Source organism: Mytilus californianus, unplaced genomic scaffold, assembly GCF_021869535.1.
Source record: "Mytilus californianus isolate M0D057914Y unplaced genomic scaffold, xbMytCali1.0.p SCAF_24, whole genome shotgun sequence".
NCBI lineage: Eukaryota > Metazoa > Mollusca > Bivalvia > Mytilida > Mytilidae > Mytilus > Mytilus californianus.
Window position 1 is genome coordinate 5,817,913 of NW_026262673.1, and position 6,772 is coordinate 5,824,684.

A 6,772-nucleotide genomic window follows, 5' to 3' on the forward strand; every position below is an offset into this window, starting at 1 on the left:
GAATAAAAAAACAACATTCCAGCCATTAGGAAACAATAAATTATCGAAGTCTAATTTCATATATAAACAATCAGGTTTAGCCTTCAAAATATTTCTAAAAATGTGTTGTTTAATTTCAATACAGAAATGCGAGCCAGTTCTTCTATGCAGTCTATCTTGAAAGGCAGTCAAAATGTTGTCACTGACGTCTTGTAGTAGATTCTGTGGCAGTGGTTGTGTTGGTTCTTTGAATTCTTGAATCAAACAGGCAGGTAAATGATCAGCCGTCTCCCACGTGCACTCATAGGAAGAAAATCAAACCCATTTCACTAAGTACTCCTCACACTATGATTGATTGATTGTTGGTTGCTTAACGTTCAGTGGCAAATATTTCAGGACGAGAACAAGTTAACAATGAATACAATACGTACACAGCAAAAAATGCAACGCATGTAAACGCATGTTTACCAGGAATTTGCCGTACGTTTCTAAACATGTCAGAAACGCATGTTTGGGGAACGTATAGTTTACATGCGTTTATGTTAAACATGCGTTTGAAAACACATGGTAAACGCATGTTTATATGTGAAACATGCATTTGAAAACACATGGTAAACGCATGTTCATGGTAACCGTATGTCTGAGAACATATGGTAAACACATGTTCATAAACCGTATGGTAAACATATGTTTGGATGATGGTTGCTTTACTTCCAGTGGCAGTTCAGATGCATATTCAGGCTATGAGATCATGATAATGAAAATGAGCCCTAACCCTGCTTTGTATTAGACTGACACCCTAACTCACAAAGTAATAGTTTGCAGGAAGATATGTCACCCTACATGTACCTGGCCACATTATTCTGACTACGGGTCGATTCAGTCTTTGCTCTTACTTCTTAATGCTGCTTGCCTAGCGGAGCAGCTGATACCAGTTTTCAAGTCTTTGCATTGACTCTGCCTCTGTTTGACCCTTTAATAACCTCCTGCACTCAAGGCAAGCACTTTCAGACTAACCGAGGTGGTCTAATATCGTGTAGGATATATGCATGAACAAACCATAAGTCATGATGTGAATTATGCGGTTGAAATAAAATTTTAATGGTATCAATTCTATAATATTGCACCATATGAGCATTTCATCTGAGTGCAGATGTTTCAATCAAAAAAGAATCTACAGCTATACAGTTTTCACTTTGACGTTGTTTTTTTTTTTCTTTTTATTTTAAGAGCAATTACAAATTTTATCATTAAGATGAGAACACCTTAACCATCCCATTGGCTTAAGATTAAACCAATTTCTGTACATGCACCTTTTCTTAAAATGGCATGATTGATAATAAATTATCATCTCTGGTAACAGAATATATTTAAAAAATTTGTAAATAGTATAATAAAATGTAACATGAAAATATATGGTAACACAAATTAAAGTCTATTTCTTCATCTTTTCTTTTCTTTACTTCTTCATTAGATTTTTTACACAGCAGATTCTGAAATAAAGCAAGGTGCAAAGTTTATTATAGCAGCAACTAACTACTAATTTATCTTTATTTAAAAACAAGTAAAATAATTAAGTTGAGGTTAATATTAAGTACAGTGATACATGAACATCTATATGTTTTTGAAAGACATTGAAAATCAAACTATATCAGATTACAAAACAGTTAAATTCTTAATCCTTTCTCAACTGACTGTTCATGCTGGTTAATAAAAGAAGTATATGAAACTATAAGTTTAACTGTTTACATTGTTTTCAATTTTATTAATAGTTTGTATTTGAGGGTAAAGAAAATCAAAAGTTACATCCTAATCCCACATAAATTCATTGTATTTCAATCTGCATAAAGGAGTTATATCGATCCTTGTGGATTGTTAAATATTTTTTTATATATTGTTGTGTTTATGACAAACATTAGCAAGCATTCTTTTAACAAGAATGTGTCCATATAGTACACTGATGCCCCACTCACACTATCATTTTCTTTGTTCAGTGTACCGTGAAATTGGGGTCAAAACTCTAATTAAAATTAGAGTAAAAATATCATAGGTAACATGTGTTCTAAGTTTCAAGTTGATTAGACTTCAACTTTAACAAAAACTACCTTGATCAAAGACTTTAACCTGAAGCGGGACAGACTGGAAGGACAAATAATTAAGGGATGCACAGACCATAAAACATTATGCCCACCTGTTTTAGTTTGTCTTATTGAATTTTTTGTATGTCTGGTGTCGTAATAAAGAGTTTGCATCTTATCATGTTCAAATTCCCTTCTTTTTAATATTTTAGTTAGTTTGTGTGAATAAAATTTGTTGTTTACAACTAAAATTACATTATAAATTAATAATTTAATTTGGTTTGCAATTAAGATATAATTCATTTGACATAAATTTGTTGGGTTATTTTTCAATTATTTAATTTGATATATGTATTAAAAAAGTAGTAGTCACAGGAAGTAAGTGGCTGTACAACAAATGTAGAAATCATTTTAACAGTACAACTCAACTTTATAAAGATTGGTACCAAATAACCAATCAGTCCCTTGCATGCAAACATTTAAATAGCATTAACGCAAATGTCCGACTGACATACAGTGATTCAGAAGGTCATCAGACCGAAGTCAATTAATTAATGTACAGTTGACTTTTGTAATTGCCATTATTTTATACATTGTATTGCATATATCCTGTTAACTTGACAAATGTCTAGTAAAAGTCAAAACTCCTTGGGAATCACTTGCATGGACAAACAAATAAATGGATTGATTGATTGATTGATTGTTGGTTGCTTAACGTCCAGTGGCAAATATTTCATGCATATTCAGGACGAGAACAAGTTCACAATAAATACAATAGGTAGGTTCTGTAATAGATTAAGGGATTAAGGTCGGAGAAATTTAGACTGCCACGGGAAATGAGGGTATATTGGATAGGGACAGAAATTTAGCCTTGCAACAGGTCACCTACGGACCCCTCAAAGAGTTGTTGCAAGGGTTCTTAACGTGCAAAGAACATGGCACTTTCTTTACACGAGGCATCGGATTTAACGTCCCCATTCTGACCGGACGTGGCTGCAAATTTGTACATCCCGCACAGCCAAACGGACGCCCCACTTTAGCACGGGTTTTACTGCCGGTCGGAGGAAGACCAATGGTGACCATACTTCTATTCCCCAGTCACCCTTGGGGGGTAAATGGATTGAAGGACAGAGAATGTAGTCAGACTGACGGACAAGGTGAATCCTGACTTTATACCACCAATACTTCATTCAGTGGTGATATAATTTGATTGGTTAATATCACAATTTTGTATCAATAAATATAAATATACTTTATAACATAATACCTTGTCTTTCCTTGGTTCTTCTGGAGTCCATTTCCTGGAGTATTTTCCACTTTTCGGGATTATTTACCAGCTCTACTTCACCAAAGTAATCCTTAAACTTCCCCCAAAAGTCTAAAAAGAATTCCACCTCATCGGACCCATTTAAGTTCAATTAATTCTTTTGGAGAAATGACCTCTTAAATTAAAACAAATAAAACATTACTTTTATTACAATTTACTGACTTAAGAATTATGTACTCTTCTTACACGCCTATAATATATTTAACTAATTGAAAATTTGTAAAAAAATCAAAGTCTTTCTAAGGGATTATGTTATGTAGTAAACTTCTATTACTACATGTTATCAATTATAGCCTTTGTATGAAGTTTATACAGGGTGAGGACAAAGACAATAGTCGATATGCTTCTCTTGGTCAATTATATAACCTCATAATTCTTATATGATTTGCATATTTATAAATACTTGAATTGGATTGGTCAATTAAAATTTTTCTATTGGTTTACACTTTGATACACCATGTTTCTGAAACTACTTTCATAACGTTCACTTCTATTCACACGCCATACAAATGCACGCAGGGATCACATGATTTTTAGCAAATTGTGATTAAAAATGAATAAATAGCAGTTGTTTCTATTCAAATTCAAATTTCGACCAATCATATCAATGTATTACCTAATATGCAAATCATATAAGAATTATTGATGTGTAAACTGGGGCTCTTACTCACAAACTTCAAATAAAAGTTCTTTGGACTTATATTCAGTTTGTGAGTTAATTAATCGCCCCTGTTTACACGTCAATAATTCTTATATGATTTGCATATTAGGTAATACATTGATATGATTGGTCGAGAGGACTTCCGGTAGTTGATCTTGACGTGGTTTATTTTTCGATAGACGACGTTGACCGAACTTCTTTTCGTAACCAATGTAAACAAGATGGCGGCGATAATAACACCGACATTAACAAAATTATTTTCACTGCACGTTAATCGTTAAATTAAATAATAAACACAAAATTATTCGTTGGAATGATAATAAGAGTTTTTGTAGTTTATTTTTTATCAGATAGCAAATTTCATGCAGTACATATTTTTGCATTAACCAACAAATATATTCATACGCAAGGCCTATTCCCCATTTCCATTCTCAATTTTTAATTTGGGATTTTTCAATGTATTCTAGTAACATGATTGTTATGAAATTTAGTCTCATGAAAGTGATGTTATAAACGTATAATATTTTGGATAACGAAGCCATTAAGGATGTTATGAGTATTGGGAAATAAAAAAAAAACTAGAATTGATACTATAAGTCAGAAGATCATTAGTTAATTAAGATTATATATTTCCAAAACTATCAAATCATACTTTTTTGCATCAAGTGATTGCATATGATATATATATTAAATGTCAGTTAAAATATGAACTTACTAATAGCAGACTCAGTTGCCTTCTTTTGGGGGCCAAAACATCAGATGAAACACAAAATGGGCCAAGGAACAATTTACTGAACTCATCTAGTTCCATGGCCTGTACGTCTTTTCCTGATTTTATGTCCAGAGAAATCTAAATTTTAGTTTTAGTAATTAGTACCAGTAATTAAGAACAAGTGTAACATAAAGTATTTGAAAAATTAAAAGTGTCCATTAATTTTAGGTGAATGCAAATCAGTCCTATTTTAAACTGAGTTTTACTGTGCGTATTGCTGTGTGTTTCTTTATTCTACATTGGTTAGAAGTATAGAGGAGGGTTGAGTTCTCACAAAATATGTTTAACCACGTGGCATATAATTTGCGCCTGTCCTAAGTTAGGAGCCTCTGGCCTTTGTTAGTCTTGTATGTTTTTTAATTTTAGTTCATTTATATGTTTTGGAGCATGTATGAATCTAAAGCATTTTGTAAGTCTTGTATGTTTTTTTAATTTTAGTTCATTTATATGTTTTGGAGTATGTATGAATCTAAAGCATTAGTGTAATCAATCTCGAACTAGACTATAAGAGCAATCATTCCTGGTATAAAAGCACTAGTGTAATCATTTCTGGTTTTAAAAGATTCCTTGGATGAAAACACAATTTTACTTTCTCCATTTCTTACATAAATCAACATGCAAGTTTTCAAATACCCCCCAAAAAATCAAGCCCCATTTTTTTTAAAAATATTTTTCCCCTTTAAAAAAACTCTCTTTAGAAACTTATGATAAATGGTGGATATTTTACACTGGACCTGGATAAAAAACCTAGTAATTTTTTGTTTGTGGATAAAAATCACTAGGAATTTTCATCCACCGCACAAAGTACACTCGCGGAATCAAACCACTGTTACAATACCACCACTGCAGCATTTTTTTTTTACCATTTTAGTACAGCATATTTCAACAAGTCGTATCAAAGTGAACTACATATATTTTAAATTTATAGCAGGCATCCTGTGTCTTTAATAATGGATACATTTTCTAGTTTGGTACCAATGTTTTGTAATTAAATCCTGACAATTTGTATTTTAATAAAACTACCGGTAACATGGATGCAGAATATTAAATCCCTGAGTTATTGTAAAAATAAACTGCAATATTAAATACATCTAATTTAATGCCACCCTTCCAATTCTTGGTAGCTGTACTGGTTTAAAATCTGCAAATTAACTTAATTCAGCTTATCTATCCTTTAAATTTATTTTTTTGTATTGTAACTTTCAAATTATTTTAGTTAGCACATATTTTTTCAATAGAAAAATCTTACTTTTCTACTTAATTGATTTCTATAATCTGTAAATCTGGCTGCAGACCACTGGACCACCATCTTAAAGGCATGGCCTTGGCCTTTAAAGCCCTCGTTGTCAAGGTAAGATTTTACTTCATTCTAAAATAGATGGACAAGATGATATATATGAATGACTTTTAAACATTTATAACTATAAAAAAACAAAATACACATAGCCAGGTAAACTAAATTTGCGACAGTAAAACTACCGATGTACGTCCTCAAAGCTTCAAATACAATACAGTTATCTCTTAAATATGATTTTTCGAGGGTGAGCAAATCTTCCAAAGCCAAGGGAAATGAATGTTTTATTCCACTCACAGCCTATGCTTTGTTTACTACCTGAACATAAAATACTAGTTTGCATACATTTCTTTTTCTTATCCGTTTGTTCGTATAACTTAAAACATGACATACACATTGATAAACAGAACGGATCAAAAGTAAATTATTAGCCTTTTTGTTTTAACGTCTGAAATAAATTTGAACACGATAAGGATTTTTGCTATTGCTACAAAAAAAGAAGTTCAAAACGTTATGTACATTAACCGCGCGTAACGTCACACGATGTAGTCCCGACATTTCAGAGGGGAATATGATATACTCAGAGGGGAATATGAAGATTTGTTCAATGACACGTGGGATAGTCTCAACCAATCAAATATTGATTTAACTATCAATATGT